This window comes from Acinonyx jubatus, chromosome A1 (genome assembly GCF_027475565.1).
Source record: "Acinonyx jubatus isolate Ajub_Pintada_27869175 chromosome A1, VMU_Ajub_asm_v1.0, whole genome shotgun sequence".
In the NCBI taxonomy this organism is placed as follows: domain Eukaryota; kingdom Metazoa; phylum Chordata; class Mammalia; order Carnivora; family Felidae; genus Acinonyx; species Acinonyx jubatus.
In genome coordinates, this window is record NC_069380.1 from 118,434,741 (window position 1) to 118,452,786 (window position 18,046).

The following is an 18,046-nucleotide window of genomic DNA, read 5'->3' on the forward strand; positions in this document are numbered from 1 at the left end:
TTCTGAGTCCTGCTCATCCTTCAGTCAGGCTTTAATGGGTTTTCCTTGGAGAGGCTTTCTGTTACCATCCCAGCTGAAGCGGAAGACATCATCATTCTCTATTCAGCACCGTGTTTCCAGCATAGCACTGTTCACATGTGTAGTTGTCTGCTTGATTTACTTACTTATTCTCTCTTTCTCTCTCTGTCTCACTTGACTGTAAGCTTCATGATAGCAGGAGCTCTCTTGCGTCCCTAGCATCTAGCACAGTGTAGGGACTCAATACGTTGTATTTCCTCTACCCACTTTACCCCACCATGTAAAATTATAATAGTAGGGTTCCCTCTCATGGTGAAGGCAACTGATGATATAAATATAGTGCATGTGGTATATAAATAATCCATGACTAGTAGAGTAGAAGTGAATGAAGGTAAAAGAAGAAGGCAGCAAATGTAAACCCAGAGAGATTGGATAACAGATGTAGACAAGATTGGAAACTTGCTTTGATGAGTTCTTTAGCCTCTCCAGCCCTCAGGTACTGCAGCTGTGTAATGGGAATAGTGGACTTCATTGTTTCATAGGACACCAAGTACTAAATAATGTGACACCTGTGAAGAAGCTATATAGCTTGAATGGATGTGTGCAATGAAGGCAGATTTTATCTTAGCTTGAGTGAACATCAGGAGAATATCTTAAGAAAAGGTAACTATACCCAAGAGAAGAGAGATTAAATCTGCTCATTTGGAAAAACTCTTAAGGCATTTAGATACGAATAGTCAAAATGTGCAAATGAATTTTAATGGGACTTCAACAAATTAGTATTCTTATTGTATAAGGCTGAGTAGCATACAGTCAACATATGGGAGGTGGATATTCTGATCCCCACTTGTGTAATTATCATAGATTTATGGTATGAAGATTCCGGCCAAATGGACAAAAACAAATCCCCTTTGGAAGCCCCATAAACTGTCCTGCTGGATAGGAGCTTGAAGTGTCTTTCACGCCAGGGAGAGTACCAACTTGATTTATGAAATCAGAGCATCCTCGGAAATGGGGGATCTTCTGATTCCATGCTTCAGTTTCCTCTCTTTGAATCTCCAGGCTTTAAATGAAGCCCTAGGTAGAAGCCAACACACAGAATCTTTTAAAATGGTGTCATTTTGATTTAAGTGAGAACTGGTTGTAAGACCATTTCCCCTTTCTGCTTGTTTTCTTGGTGGCCCTTGGGGAAGCACCAGGAAATCTAGGGCTCAGTGTAGCTTCTGGAAAAACCATAATCCAGACACCCTAAACAAATGGTAATTTTCATCTTTTGAAAAATTGTCTTTTTACATTTTTGGTCGGGTTCTTACCGTGTACTTTTTTAACTTCTTTCATTTTCATTTGACTTCTGTTTCATTCTGAGGACAAATGTAAATGAAGGATGAACTGAAGAAAGGCAATTATTAGAAAAAGTAAAGAGCAAAAATAAATTAATTTTGCCTTTATCTTTGATATGTCACAGAGGAAGTTACCGTAATTTTCTACTATAAATTTTTGTGTAACAACACAAGCGATGGGACTTATTGAAAGAAAGCCTGGAAAAGAGTTTTTACAACAACTTTATATGCTTCCTACCTAGTAAGTTTGGAATTGTTTTCTATATTGTGAATAAAGCATAAGGTTAGCATATTATTCTATTATATAAATATAATGTATATTTTCTCCATTGAGCCTAAGGGGCTATGGTAAAATCTCTGGGTAAAATGGTGCTTTCTATCCTGACATGAAGAATTAATTGTAAACAAAAATTCTATTTTGAGGGTGTTTGGAAATAATACCTCACACCAGCCATATTCTTCTGTATAAAAACAGCAGGAAACTTTCTTTTTATCATAGCTATATTTTCATATTGTTTATAGTCTGTGATTTGCCTTGGTAATTTGCTTCCTTTTATAAGAAAACAAGTTTTCTTCCCAACAACCAGATGCAATGCAATCAAATAATTATTATCTTAATTTGCTGCTAAAGTCCTCCTGAGGAGAAAGAAAGAAAGAAAGAAAGAAAGAAAGAAAGAAAGAAAGAAAGAAAGAAAGAAAATACAGGTATGCAGTGACGTATATTTGAACTCAGAGGTGTTAACAATAATCATAGCCATCCTTGATTGAACTCTATATCAGGTTCACATCAAGTGCTTCTCATTTAATCCCCTAGAAAACCCTAAAAGTAAGAAACTGGGGCTCAGAGAGGTTCAGATTCCTCAAGGTCACTGTTAGTGACTGCGTCAGAATTGCAGTATAGGAAAACCATGTAGTGTTAAGTTTCAGAGAAGTTCATTTGTTCATAACAAGAATAGGGTGGGGGTAGACTGATGGAGATCAAGGGTGGGTGGGGCACATGGGTGGCTCAGTCGGTTAAGGGTCTGACTTCCACTCAGGTCAGGATCACAGGGTTCTTGAGTTTGAGCCCCATGTTGGGCTCTATGCTGACAGCTCAGAGCCTGGAGCCTACTTCAGATTCTGTGTCTCCCTCTCTCTCTGCCCCTCTCTTGCTTGAACTCTCTCTCTCAAAAATAAATAAACATTAAAGAAAAAAAAAAGGGGGTGGGTGATGAGGCTGAACATTAATTCCTCTACCTCTCAGACCCAAGTTGCTGCTGTGGGATGTAATAACTGGGACAAGCAGAATCAAATCCCCAGTTGCCCCAACCCCAGTTCTGGCACTCTTCACCATCATGCCATACCACAGAGGTACCAGATGGAAGTGCTATCTTTTTTGACTGGCCAAAAGTAGCTCTTCAAGGGAACCACCTCCCAAGATTGAGTGAGGAAGTCACATCCAGCCTCCAGGAGGAGGTGGGATGGCACAAAGTGCTGGACAGGGATAATTGCCCTTTCTCTTTCCCTTTCAAATTTCAAGCCTTAGGAACACGACTTCCCCCATGATACTGCTTTAAAAAAATTAAACCAGATTGGGCTGAAATCTGCGAATCTGTCCTCAGTTACCCACACAGAACTTCTGGGACACAATCTCTTCTCTCAGAGACTCCTACACAGCATTATTTTTAAGAATTTGATTTCCTAGGACCACAAATATGAAGAAGCACAAGATTTCATAGTACAAAAAGATGTCAAAAACATTTGAAATGGAATAGGAAGAATTTATCCTTGTCTTCCTAAATACCTAAGCACACACACACAAAAAAGTACATATACACATGTATAAAATATTTAAGTGTAAAAAAGCCCACAAAGGCATATTAGCAGTTTCTCATTCTAGAGTCACTGGCAAACCTGAGATGAGTGAGGTAGTCATAAACAAGATTAATCCAGATGCCTTGACAGGCATTGTTGGTCCCCAGAGAAAAGGCACACTTGGACATGAGCCTATGACAAACTCAAAACTCTGTTTAAATCATATATACTGAGGGGCGCCTGGGTGGCTCAGTCAGTTAAGCGGCCGACTTTGGCTCAGGTCATGATCTCGTGGTCTGTGAGTTCCAGCCCCGCGTTGGGCTCTGTGCTGACAGCTCAGAGCCTGGAGCCTGTTTCAGATTCTGTGTCTCCCTCTCTCTGACCCTCCCCTGTTCATGCTCTGTCTCTCCCTGTCTCAAAAATAAATAAAAACGTTAAAAAAATTTAAATCATATATACTGCAGCTCACCTAGTTATTCATTTGGGGAAAGTTACTTAAGAATATAATTGTAGGGGCACCTGGGTGGCTCAGTCGGTTAAGTATTTGACTCTTGATCTCCACTTAGGTCATGATCTCGTGGTTGGTGGGATTGAGCCCCGCATCAGGCTCTGCACTAAGTGGGAAGCCTGCTTGGGATTCTCCTTCTCCCTCTCTCAAAATAAACATTTCAAAAAATAATATAATTGTGGCTAAGTATTTTATACTAATAAACTTTGTATTACCTTAGAAGCTTGGCCCTATGTATCAGCAAGGTTATAACCAAAAACTAAAAAGAAACATCAATTCTTGGTTTTAAAACCAATTGACCTTCCAAATCTTGATGAAAATCCTAGAACCCTAGAAATGGGGGCATATTAAACTCTGGTCTTCCCCATCTCTTATAGCTTTTGTTTTACTCCATTTAACTGTTTGCTCTTTTCTAACATTAATTACATATGCCACTGACTGAGTCCAAATCATACAGCAAAGACTGTGGTAAGTGTTTGTAGATATTACCATATTCTCTCTTCAGAACAATCTTAGGGGGTAAGGATTATTTTTTTCCATGTTACAGATGAGAAAATTCAGATGTAGGGAGATCCTTACCCAGGTTTGCAGCTAGTGGGTAATAAAATCAAGATTTAGACTCTGGTCAAGTCTGTCTGACTCTAAATACTGTGAATGCTTTTTAATTGCTAAATTACCTTGGATTGTCCATATAGTACAGATCCTTCCTATAGAGTGAAATATAGAAATTAGTAATACAGAAAGTGATATCAAAAGGATTTTTTTAAAAGATGGTAGAAGAAACAGTATATTTGTATGCTGATAGGAAGAATTCAGTTTATAGGGAAAAATAGACAATACAGAAGAGAAAGGAGAGATAGCTGGAGTGAGATACTTGGGTAAGTAAAAAAGTAATGGGATTGAGGGCATAGAGTTGATCCCTTTGTTATGAACCTTGTCACTTCATCCAGAGTAATAGAGTGTATAAATATTAATAGATATAGTAATAATAAATGTCTACACACATACTTGTACAAAAATAATATATGTATTAATATATATTAATATATATTATATTATATATTACTGTATATATTTATATAGTAAAAGAACATATAGGTACAGACATGGTTGATGTGCTTTGGTGGGAACTTACTGATGTTCCTTTGGGTCATTTCTATTTGTTCAGTAAAATAAGTAGCTTTAAGACTGAGGATGGGGAAGGAAGTATTTGAGGTTTGAAGAGAGAAAATACACTATAAAATAGTTAACCAGGACTCTGGGGAGTGAATGAACTAAAGGAATGTATTACTCACTGGGAGCATTAAGGACTCATTTGAAGTAAGTGGCCATGAATTTAATTTTTTTTTTTTTAGTGCTTGTTTATTTTTGAGAGAGAGAGAGCACGTGCAAATGAGAGAGGGGCAGAGAGAGAAGGAGACACAGAATCCGAAGCAGGCTCCAGGCTCTGAGCTTTCAGCACAGAGCCCGATGTGGGGCTCGAACCCACGAACCATGAGATCATGACCTGAGCCAAAGTCAGACGCTTAACCAACTGAGTCACTCTCCAAGTGGCCATGAATTTAAAGTGAAATCATTCAACATGGTTTTATATTTTTCTCCAACTGCATAGGTGCAGGTGGGGAGCAGGCTCAGATATGATCCTAACCATTGGATGTGAGGTTTGCAAAATGGGGGCAAAAGAGTTGGAGATATAGGCAGGAGAGTTATTAAAACAATTGAATTATTAATAATAAAATTATTAATAATACAATAAGGTAAGATACTCAATGAGGACATGATGGAGATAAAAGATAATGAAAAGGCGTAAGATCAAATGGGTTGATTCCCTGTGGGATCAAAAGGTTGTTGGGATCTACTATTGAAGAAAATGAGCTGGAAAACCAGGAGGAGATGGTGTGATGTGTGAAATTGGGCTTACAGAGAGTCAGGCAATGATAAGGACTCAGTTCTGGCCATGACCATGAAAGCACGTGGCTGAGGGAGAGTGGAAGATGTGATTATTGTAAGAGAGCGGTTGGGAGTATTCAATGATCATCTTGAAAGCAAAGAATAATGTTATTTCAATTTCATAACAGTCCTATTATCCTCACTAGGAAGAAAAATTGAGGCTGGGAGTTGGTTATTAAGTCCAAGATTCCAGTGCTAGGAGGCATTTGCATTGGGATTTGAATCTAGTGTGTAAGACTCATGTCTCTTACCCACTGTGCATGGTGGCTTAGGTATGGAATGTTCTCTGCCTCTATGCCATGGCTAAAGGGGCTGAAAATTTTCAAATACTTTGTGTCATTTGCCTACCAAATCTGCCATTCACCAACATGGATTTGTTAAGCACCTACTAAACACCAGTGTGCCCCACTGTTCCATATGCAGTGCCACAAGGATGAAAGGAATTATATGAAATTGCAGTTGAAAATTCAGTTGCAGCTGTATTATCATCCATGCCAGTAAGAAAGTACTTGAATCATTATTTGACTATTTTATTGTATCTTGCCCTTATTAGCTTATAAAAAATGAGTAGAGAGTAGAAAATGAAAGTGCTGATATTGGTGATATGAAGCATATATCTCATAAATTTAATATAATTGAGACAAAGGTGGAAATCTTTAGGCATACTGAAAGAGGCAAAGAGCCTCAAGTGGATATCATTGGATTTAAATCAGTTGAGTGAGTTTTCAGTTAGGAATGAAAAGGTATACAGTGTGAGAACTGTATTTCAAAGATACTGTCCTTGTTTGGGAATGTCTATCATGTAAGATGCCTATGTTTTGATTTGTGCAACAAGGTCTTTATATATGACTAAAGGGATATGTTATGTATGAATATATGGAACACTTATAATATAGAATGGATATAGGTATTGGGAAGAAAATAGAAGAGGAAATATTCAATTCAGTGTGGAATGATCAAGGATGTCTTCCCTGAGGTGGCCTTTTTTTTTTTTTTAATTTAATGTTCATTTTTGAGAGAGAGAGAGAGAGAGAAAGAGAGAGAGTAAGAGTGGGGTAGGGGCAGAGAGAGAGGGAGACACAGATTTTCAAGCAGGCTCCAGATGACAGATGACAACTTGGATCCTGACTCAGGGTGGAACCCACAAGCTGTGAAATCATGACCTGAGCCAAAGTTGGATGCTTAACCTACTGAGCCACCCAGGTGGCCCTGAGGTGGCCTTTTTTTTTTAAATGTTTACTTATTTATTTTGAGAAAGAGAGAGAGTGAACACGAGTAAGTGAGGGGCAGAGAGAAAGGGAGAGACAGAATCCCAAGCAGGCTCTGAGCTGTCAGCATGCAGCCGGACATGGGGTTTGAACTCATGAACTATGAGATCAGGACCTGAGCCGAGACTAAGAATCAGACACTTAACTGAATGAGCCACCCAGTGGGCTTTTTAAAAGCAAAGTCATAAGGGCACATGGGTGGCTCAGTCAGTTAAGTGTCTGACTCTTGATTTTGGCTCAGCTCATGATCTCATGTTTTGTGAGTTCGACCCTGCATCAGGCTCTGTGCTGATAGCATGGATCCGGTTTGGGATTCTGCTTCCCTCTCCCTCTGCTCCCCCTGCCCCCCACTTGCTCTCTATCTCTCTCTCAAAATAATAAAAATAAACTTAAAAAATTATTAAAAAAATAAGAGCAAAGTCATAAAGAATGAGGAGCTTATCAGGCAGATAATATAAAGAACGACGATATAGGCAGAAGGGCCAACAGATGCCAAGGCATGGAAATGAGGTTGAATATGGCTTGTTTTCTGAACCTCATAGTTGGAACTTAAGGGCAGGGAGAAGACAAAGTCTCTGTCTTGAGAGCGAAGATAGAGCAGATGGTGAAGGGCCTTATATGACATGCTAAACTACTGGACTTTATCATGGATGCTGGGGAGACTTGTAGGTACCAAGGAACCACAAAACATTTTTATCAGTGTCTTCTTTTTGTTTTTGTTGTTAATATAATGTTAGTTAAATTCACATCACTGTTGTTTGGTGCTTACAGAACACTTTGTGATATCTATGATCTGGGGTATACTTTTTTTGGACCATTGTCATACATTTCTTCCTTTCAGCTCTTTGGCTTACTGAGTCTCTTCATTTATGTATTTAGATAAATATTTACTGAGCACCTACTCAGTACCAGTTATGTTCTAAGTAATGGATTCAGGATGAATATAGTTACTGCTCTCATGATGCTTATATTCTAGTGGGGATATAGATTGATAGGTAAATTCATATGCAAATTACATGTTATCCTAAATTGCTACTTCATACTAATATTGTTAATTTCTTTCCTGTGACTCCTCTTTCTTTCTATTCTGTAATCTTGTGATAGAGACCATGGTATGTATCCCTACAATGTAGGTTGGAGGAGCCAAATAGTATAAGCTTAAATCACTACCCATGAATACTGTCTATATAGGATGCGAATTAGGCTGAACTATGAAGTTGAAAAAGTCCCTCCCTATCCTCTGCTATACCTTCGTTGCTGTCTGGTATCAAGAGTGGTCCAGGGGCACCAGGGTGGCTCAGTGGCTTGGGCGTCTGACTTTGGCTCAGGTCATGATCTCACAGTGTGTGAGTTGGAGCCTCACATTGGGCTCGCTGCTGTCAGCCTGTCAACACAGAGCCCGCTTTGGATCCTTTGTCCCCCTCTGTCTGCCCCTGCCCTGCTTGCACTCTCCCCAAAATTAATAAATATTAAAAAAAAAAGAGTGGTCCAGAAATGGAAACACCACAAAGGAAGGACAAAGGTTTCCAATCATATCATTAATTCATCATTAAGAAGACAGAACTAGTCTCAAGTTTTCAATGTTCTCTTTACTTGATGGTTTAGCAAAGGATAGACTATTATTCCCTTGCAAATTCATATATGTGGTCTATAAGATCACTAATTTTTTTAAATTCATGTTTCGAATTTCAGATAATCTCCTAATAATACTCAAATAACAACAATAGGGGCGCCTGTGTGGCTCAGTTGGTTAAGCATCCAACTCTTGATTTCAGCTCAGGTCATGATCTCACTGTTGTAGGTTCGAGCCCCACATTGGGCTCCGTGCTGTCAGTGTGGAGCCTGCTTGGGATTCTCTCTCTCCCTCTCTTTCTGCCCCTCCTCCACTTGCACATGCTCTCTCTATCTCAAAATAAATAAATATTAAAAAGAAACAAATAACAACAATAGTATTTTAGAATTGTTGCTAGTGAAAACAATAGTAATAAATAGCTAATACATTCTGAGCGCTCACTTGCTAAATATATTATATCCACTATCTGAATACTCAAAATGTTGGGCTCAAAGTGTTTAGGCAGCTTTCCTCAGGTGGCACTACTAGTAAAAAAGCAGAGTTGGGTTTCACACCTGAGACACGGGTTTTTTTCCTAGAACCTGGGCTCTCAGCCTCTGTGGTATGTGACCATGCTGCCAGAGGTCCAAGCTACCACGTGGTCTTTTTCCTTCTGGAAAATGAACATCTTTTGATGGAATCTAAAATAGATTCCTCCCTTAGATCTAAGGCAGATTTTGTCCCTATGGGAGATTCTGCCGTGTTTCAGGCAATAGAAACATAAAGCAAACCATGCATATAATTTAAAATTTTCTGGTAGCTACATGAAAAAAAAAAGTAAAAAGAAAGAAGTAAAATTAATTTGAATAAAATATTTTATCTAACCCAATATATAAAAAAATTATCATTTCACTATATTTCCACATATTTTTAATTCCCTCAGTTTTTGAATTTAAAATAATTAAAACCAAATAAAATTTAAAAATTGAGCTCTTCATTCACACTTGCCATCATTTAAATGCTCAGTAGCCACCTGTGGCTAATGGCTACTGTCTTAAGGAAATGAAGCTTTAGAGGGTTCCATTTTAACCTCAAGTTAGGAGCACCTCAGTAGCTCATTCGGTAAAACTTCCGACCCTCAGGTCATGATCTCAAGGCTAGTGAGTTCCAGGACCGAGTTGGGCTGTGGGCTGACAGCTCAGAGTGGGGAGCCTGCTTCGGATTCTGTGTCTCCCTCTCTCTCTCTGCCCTTCCCCTGCTTACACTCTGTCTGTCTATCTCTCTCTCAAAAGTAAATAAACATTAAAAAAAATAACCTCAAGTTAAACATCAAGTTGCTCAGTAACATTCTGTACAGATTCATCAGTAGACCCTGAGATTTTGTAGTTACTTTTTTAATGCACGGTTAGAAACATGGAAACTATTTCAGGCAGAGCAGGTGTTTTCCATTCATTGTAGAATTGTGTCTTCTAGAATTTGATAAGTGCTTTGTAGCTATCTGCCATATTTCCAGCTTGAGTGAGCCTCCAGGCTCATAAAGGAAACCATATCAATGGTTAAATAAAAGAAAGTGATGTCAGTTGTGAAAGTTAAAGTTGAAAAAAAAAATTTTTTTTTGTTCTTGTAGGCATAGGTGGAGGTGCAGGCTGTGATCTTCATCATTTCCCTTCCATCTCCGAAGAAATTCTGATTCTATCATTTAAAATTCATTACTTTATTATGTTGAAATCTACATTGTGAGGGCTTGATACCATCAGGGTCGACTCTGTTTCCATCTGAGTTTTACAACCTACAGGGAGTCTAATCTATCAGAGCTTCCTTCCTAAGCCGGGGAAAGAGACAAGGAAGAAAGAAAAGATACCTGAAGTTTGCATGTCAGCCCTACTCAGAGGTCTTTTTTCTTTTCCCATCCCATCCCATCCCCCTTTTTTTCATTTTATTGAAAAAAAACACACAAAGAGTTTAGTGATAATGGCTTACCCTGCTGTCCATCTTAGTCCTGTCCACAAAGGACTGTACTATTACATTATTTGTACATTAAATGGAATTCATTGTTAAAACCAGGTTTTTCTTGTTTTACACTTTAGATCTTCCATAAACAGTACAGATAATGAACATAAAAGAACCCAGCTTACCTAGGAAGATAAGGCAAAATTGCCCTGGTGTTTGAATTGTGCTGGCCAGTTTTATCTGGTAGTGATAAATCCTCTCCAGTTCTGGCAGTCAGTGCTGGGGGTGGGGGGGATGAGGAAGAATTAAAACACACTAATAGGTACCCCCCTTTAATGTCTACAGTATCTATTTTACACATAGGACCACATAGTATTTATTAGACAAAAGTCTCCAAGGTTTGAAACACAATTATAATAGTTTCTGCTTAGGTAAAAATAATAAATAAAATTAAAATAAACAGTAGGAGATGATCTGTTGCAAAGAATCTAATCTTCTTATTATATTTTGCTTTTGTACAGAAGCATTTACATTCCCTAGTCATCTGATGCCAAACAGGTGCCATATCAGCAGCCAAGTCTCAGCAATGGGAAGGAAATGAGTTATTTTTTGCTTTTGATGTTGCATTTGGATGTTCCAAATCAAGTCAAGATGAATTCTTCAAAACTCCCTATTTGATAGGGACTCTGGCCATTTATCTCTAAAACTGGTGCTCACCAGCCTCATTCCACAAAAGAAAGTTCAGATTTTAACTCTCTTGTGAGAAATGTAATATATAAAAGCTTCACACATTAATTTTTTAATTCAGTCTGTCTTGGTTGAATCACTCATATTTCCCTTGTATTTCTTCTCTATCCTGGAGATCACAAGTTAATTGGGTGGCCTGCTGAGCCATTTTTTTTTTAAGTTTATTTATTTTGAGAGAAAGAGAGGAAGAGAGAGCTGGTGCACATGTGTGCAGAGGAAGGACAGAGACAGAGACAGAGAGAACCCCAAGGAGGCTCAACGCTTAGCGTAGATCCTGACATGGGGCTCAATCTCACTGCTGCTGACTGGGAGATCATGACCTGGGCCGATATTAAGAGTCAGATGCTTAACCAACTGAACCACCCAGGTGCCCCATGCTGAGCCAGTTTTTAAACAACTTCACTCAAACCAGAAAGACCAATGAACATAGTGCCTGGTTTAGTAGAAGATCTGAGACTTGGAATCAGACTAGAGTTGCAAACACCAGTTTTGTTATTTAAAAGCTTTTTGAGCCAAAACAAGCCACTGGGCAAACTGAGTCAGGCTCCCTGTAAACAATGGGAACAAATCCACCCTCATCAAGTTGTTGTATGGCTCAAAGACGATGATGTCTACAGGAGAACACCTGGCAAACTGTAATGCACTGTAGTAAGAACGTTAATACATACGTAAACCATACTCATCACAGTCCCTTCCTTTTCCACAGACAACAGTTACTACGATAAAAAATAAGTTACTAGGATGGGCCAGAAACCAGTCTCTCCCTCAAGGGACCTCAACCTTTTCCTCTCTCTCCTAATGAAAACAGAAATACATCCCTGTCTCTTTGGATGAAAGCTAAAAGCTGTCCAATGAGCAATAAATAAATGATTGCCAGGAAATATATACACTAGCCTCACTAGCCTCACTAAAGCTAACCCATGAAAGCACACAAGTACAGCCAGCTGATGGAATAAAATGTTCTCAATCTATGCTTTTAGAGGGGATCATTTTGCAAGGGCAAAAATCTTGGTTTTATGAACAAAGCTTAGCCTACTAATTAAGTGATCTCAACCTATTAACAATTTGTTCCTTTAGGTTGGTATAAGTCACGTGTTTTCCCATTCTTTGAAGGCTCTAGTACCTTTCTCAGCGTGTAGCTGCCTTGTCCATAGGGAAGAGAGGCTAAGCTAAAATCCTCTATCTCCTGATTAGCACCAGAAGCTTCCATGAATTTACTGAGCTCTAGATTTCCATAGTCTGTATTTAACTAGAATAGGAGCTGCGCAATCAGTCTGACTGGGTCAAACTCTACCACTTATTTCTTGTTTGATATTGTGCACACAAATTACCTAAACTTTTGGTGATTCAGTTTCCTAATCTATAAAATGGAAATGATGGCAGTAACTATTTCATGGAGTTGCTGAGAAGGTTAAATGAAATTATAAATATAAAGTACTTAATGAAGTGTCTGGATCATGGTAAACCCTCAGTTAATACTAGTTTTTCATGTTACTATTATTATTATTATTATTATTATTGAAATGAGAGGTTTTTAAGCTTTTTAGATACAAAATTATACTATAATATTCCTTATTCCTTATTAAACTTTAAACAGGTATTTTTAGATTCACTATTGAAAATTCCTATCTGTGGTAATGAGCCTCATGTCCTCTGGAAACATTTTAATGTCTGATTCTTATTTTTAAAGCCACAAAACCCACCAGAAGAGTTGAAGTAACTTCAGAGTGTGAACATCCTCATTCTTTCTCTAAACCCCCAACTCTTATCATAGTGTTGTGTACTTTACTCAATACTTACTGACTGTGATAGTTTTTATACCAAAAGGTCATTGTCAATGTCTGGAACATAGAACAAGAAAAATGGTGTAGATCTTGGCAATGACTCTGTTATAGTATCGGTATCATTAGATACCAAATCATTTACCTAGGTCCTCTTGCATGCCAGGCACTGTTTGATGCTGAAGACACATAAAACCTTGTCTCTGCCCATGAACTGCTAATACTCTAGTGGAGGCACAAACACAAATAGAAGTGCTTATTAGATAATTAGGAAGTGTTGTATCTGAGGAACAAATAAAATGCAGAGGGAGAAAGCAATTCTGCCTTTTGGACGAAGTCAGGGAAAGCTGAAGAAGAGGCAACATTTGAGATGGGTCTTTGAAGATGAGCGGGAGTTGGGCTGGTGGCAGTCTGGAAAGGGGGAGGGCCATTCAGGCAGAAGGAACAGCATGTGCAAAGGCACAGGTCTTCGAAAGGATGGCTCCTGGGAGTTATATGAAACTAGTGGTTGGTTTAGTATGTCAAGAATAAAGTATGATAGAGATTGTGCTATTAATTACACTTACTTAAAAATTATGGACATAACTCTCCCATAGTGATATAGAGATAATACAAAATATGAATAACTCATATTTTGTGAAGTAGAGCTAAATATTATGAAAGATACTATTGCAGAGAAACATGCTTCTAGCATAGTAAGACAAGTGGAGAAATTTAGGAGGGCATCAATGTGAGCCTTCCCTAAAGGTTTTATTCGGTAAGGAAGATCTTTGTAAATGCCTTTAGCTGCTGGGACTCTGGGGGAGGCATCATGGGACTAGCAGTGGTCCAGAAGAAAGATCTGTTCGGCTACCAGCTTGGTGGTGACCTGGGAAAGTTGTTTAACCCTGCAGGCTTTATTTTCCTCATCTGTAAAGTAAAGGCTTTGGATGAGATGATTTTAAAAGACTCAAAATTTAAGAATTTATCATCTTGGCAATGACTACCTCAGGACTGGAGTATGTTTTAATGGCTTGCCCGCTCCCCACTGAAAAAAGCCCCATGACTAATCGATGACAGTAGGTCAGGTGGTTAGGCACAAGTGACTAGCCCTAGAAGGACAGAAATTCTATTAAATCTCCACTTAGATTCTCTAGCTTCATTGTTCCTTCTCTTCGGTGCTAGGTCCTTGGGTGTTCTGAGACCCTTCCCAGAATGTTTCTCCTACTCTGAAAGTCTGGCTGCTTGCAGCTCTGCCAATTATATGCCTCTATTTGGTTTTCATCAGGGTGAACAGAAAGCACTAAAATATTTCTATCCAAGTTGGTTTGGCTCTCGTTTCTCATCCTGTTAAAGAATGGTCACTATTTAGATCACACGCCATGAGGCTGCTGTCCTTGCTATCATAATTGTGATTTGGCAGATTGATACAGTATTAAATTCCAGTTGAGCAGATGGTGCCAGGATTTAAACTTATGCTTATCAGATACAGATGGTCCAAACAGTGAACTTATCTGTTGGTTATTTTTATTTGGAGTAGGTTAAATATAAATTACTTTGCATCTTTTTTCTTTGGTGACTTTTATTTTTTTAGTGATTACAAATTACTTCTCTTATTCTTTATCCTTTTGTGGGCAAGATCTTTGATTTTAACTAATACATATTTCCTTCCATGTTGACCCAGATTATCTCCCCTAAACCTCTTCTATTTGTTTTCCAGTTTTTCTGGAACAAGAGAGAAAAAAAAAACCCAACAAAAAACAGTCCACACTGTTAATTAATCTGGAAGAAAACACTTTATGGTTATCAAGAGTTCCTAATCATACACCCCCACTCTGCTCCACCCCCAGGAAAAATTGTCAGTAGCACAGCACAGCAGAATTTAGCACCCAGGTCTAGAAGGGCCCATGCTCACTTCAGAGATGACAAAGTAAAATAGAGCATCAGAGAAACTGAGTGATTTATCCAAGGTCACACTGAAGTGTTTTTAAGAGTCAAGGCCAGAACTGTGTCTTCAAATTCCTGTTTGGTACTCTTTTCAGACACTACACAGCCTCCTGGAACCAGTCCGGTTGCTTAGCATCAGATACTGTTACTAGCGACTGGCATATTTCCCACATGGGGAAATTGATGCCATCACTATGGAGGACAAACTCTCTGCCAACTTTCTGAAAAACCGCAAGTTCTGCAAATGTTTCATGGTTCTGATTCTGAAGGTGGGACTTGTGCAACCAAATAGCTATGGATTGAAAGAAGGAGATGTTGCAATGAAGAAGGGAGGAGCAATAATGCTGATGTAGAATGTAGGAAACAAGAACTAGGACTTGGATGCTCTGGCTGAAAAAGACTCAGGGAGGCAAATATGTCACATAAATTTCGATTGCCTTCTTGAAGATTTTCAGGAGCTGACTTTTCAATCTCTTAGGAATTTATTTCAGTATTTCGTCACCCTGAGAGTCAATAAGCCTCCATCACTTTCATTTAGGAGCATTAATCCCCTTTAGTTTGGTAACTTCAAGTCAAAAGTTGTTGCTTCTCTCATTTTCTTCGGAAGAAGTGAGAGTTGCCTAAGAAGTGTGACAAAGTCAGGATTGAAACTTGTTTAGATAAACGGCTTTTAATGGAGAGTGTGATAGTAACCGGACTTCATTTCATGCTTCTCTAATGATCATTTAGTCTTATTGACTCTTCTCAGGGATAGGCTTTTCTCCTTCCCAAGAGTGCAGTGTGTTAGTCTCCTAACAGCCATTCTCTCTGTTGAGAAGAATTGGGTTATAAGACACTAAGATCTGGAAAAGCGAGGATATAACTTGCATTCATCCAAAACAAGTAATTTGAGCTCTTTTGGCACACCCTTAAGGACCATTTATTGAGTTGTCCCCATTCATCTATTCTACAAGTGTTTTACTGAGTGTCTTCTTGGTGCTGGGTATTAGGAATACCTAGGACAAGACAGATGCTTGCCTGCAAGGAGCTTGTAGTCCAGGGGAGGATTCAGACAATTAAGTTGATGATTGTAATCCATAACAAGCACAAAACTGTGATAGAAGCAGGCATGTGAGGTGGAGAAAACACACAGTGCAGGGAAGCCCATGGGAGATGCTCACTAAATGCTTATTGAATGAGACGAGAGATCTAAAATTGCAACTTACTAATTGTACGATTTTTGGCAAGCCTGTGCCTCAGTTGTCTTATCTGAAAACTGGGGTTAATAATAGCTTCTAGATAGCTTCTCAGAGTTTTTATGAGAATCAATTAAAACAATACACTTAAAAGCACTTAAGAAACCTAGGGTGCCTGGGTGGCGCAGTCGGTTAAGCGTCTGACTTCAGCCAGGTCACGATCTCGCGGTCTGTGAGTTCGAGCACCGCGTCAGGCTCTGGGCTGATGGCTCAGAGCCTGGAGCCTGTTTCCGATTCTGTGTCTCCCTCTCTCTCTGCCCCTCCCCCGTTCATGCTCTGTCTCTCTCTGTCCCAAAAATAAATAAACGTTGAAAAAAAAAAAAAGCACTTAAGAAACCGTAATGCTATATAAGGGAATTCTTAAAAGAAATGATCTTTCTCTTCCTGATGTTGTCTGTGGTCATGGTATCTCAATGTGGAAGTTATTCAGAATTTTTGGGTAAATTTCCTGGGAGAATGGATTTCAGCCAAATAAATGTGTCTGTGGAAGTCCCTGAAAGACTTTATTTGAAAGTGCCTTCTTTACAAGACAGAAACACATGACATAAACCCTAGAGACAGTAGTGAAGAATCTAATTCAGTTTGCATTTCAGAATCTTCTTTCAGAAGATTCTGAAAGACTTTTATTTCATTTTTAAAGGGCTTTTAAGAAAATGTTTACCTCTTCAACACCTGTTTTGACAGGCCTCTAAATTCCCAGTGATTAAATCCATGATGGTACCAGATTCCCCTACAAACATTCAAAAATACCATAATCATAAACTACCTTCTCTTTTTGAATGCCTACTGTGTGCTCAACATTGATGCCAAGGAAAATCTCAGAAGAAACAAGGATCATATAGCTGAATGATGGACCATGACCACCCACACAAAATGATAATGAAGGAAGACTACACAAACATACATCACATACAGAATGGGTTGGAGAACTTATCATGGGTTTATGAAGGCATTGAGGTTCCATTGGTGTCTGGAGAATGGACAAGATTTGGATAAGGCTGAATGGAATGGGTGAATTATTAATTTTTAGTGTCAGTTTCTGTTCTAATATTAATGGCTTCCGTTTATAAAATGCTTTCTATATGCCAGACATGTGCTAAGAGCTTTATGTGTATGACTCCATTTTATCTTCATAACAGACCTATGAAGTTGATACTATTCACATCTCTATTTTATGTATGAGAAAATTTAGTTTCAGAGGATTATGTGTCATTAGAGACTGAACTAATAAGTGATAAAGTCGGGCCTTAAACTAAGCTAAATCTTGTCTTAAAGTCCATGTTATTAACCAACCTATTATGCCACCTTCTGACTCTGTGTGCATTGGAAAGGTTTCAAATGAATGACTCACATCCACTGAGGAATTAGTCAGCATTTTTAAAATTTCCTGAATATCTCTTTAGATTCTTCCTCCTTTCCTTTTTGCCTCCATTCCTTCTATCTTTCCTTCCTTCTTTCCTCCTTCTTTCTTTTCTCCCTCCTTCATGTCTTCTCTCCTCTTCTTTCCTTCTCTTCTTCTCATAATATATGAGAAAAATATATGAGAAAGAAATATATGAGAAAAAAAAATATTTTTTTTTGTTTTTTTTTTTAGTTAATTTTTAAATTTTGAGATAATTTAAATCTAATAAAATAATTTTAAAAAATACAATGTCTCAGTCCCTTCACTTGGCCTTTCTTTATGTTAATATTTTATGTAATCATAGAACATGTGCCAAAACTAAGACATTAACTAATCTTAGTACAACACAGCACAATTAGCTGATATACAGGACTTATTAGCATTTCACCAGTTTCCTCTAATGTCCTTCTTTTTTTTTTTTTTTATTCTAACATCCAGTCCAGGTTGCGACACTGCCTTTGGTCGTGTCTCTGTAGTCTCCTCCATTCTGTGACAGCACCTCTATCTGTCCTTGTCTTTCAGAACCTTGACACTTTTAAAGAGTACGGGCCAGTTATTTTGTCTAATGTGTCTCA

At 38.5% G+C, this 18,046-nt stretch overlaps 1 protein-coding gene and 1 long non-coding RNA gene across 2 annotated transcripts in view; one reads left to right on the top strand and one right to left on the bottom strand.

The window, feature by feature from the left end:
* KCTD16 (potassium channel tetramerization domain containing 16) overlaps positions 1-18,046 on the top strand; it is a 261,110-nt gene that overhangs the window by 15,336 nt on the left and 227,728 nt on the right. The gene's annotated exons all lie outside the window — the stretch shown is intronic.
* Positions 769-18,046, bottom strand: part of LOC128315597 (uncharacterized) — a 45,632-nt gene continuing 28,354 nt past the window's right edge. Inside the window, exons 3-5 of the long non-coding RNA XR_008298524.1 lie at positions 10,566-10,659; positions 1,332-1,379; positions 769-1,095 (exon numbers count right to left, since the gene is read on the bottom strand). This is a non-coding gene — a long non-coding RNA (uncharacterized LOC128315597). The remainder of the gene's footprint in view (positions 1,096-1,331; positions 1,380-10,565; positions 10,660-18,046) is intronic.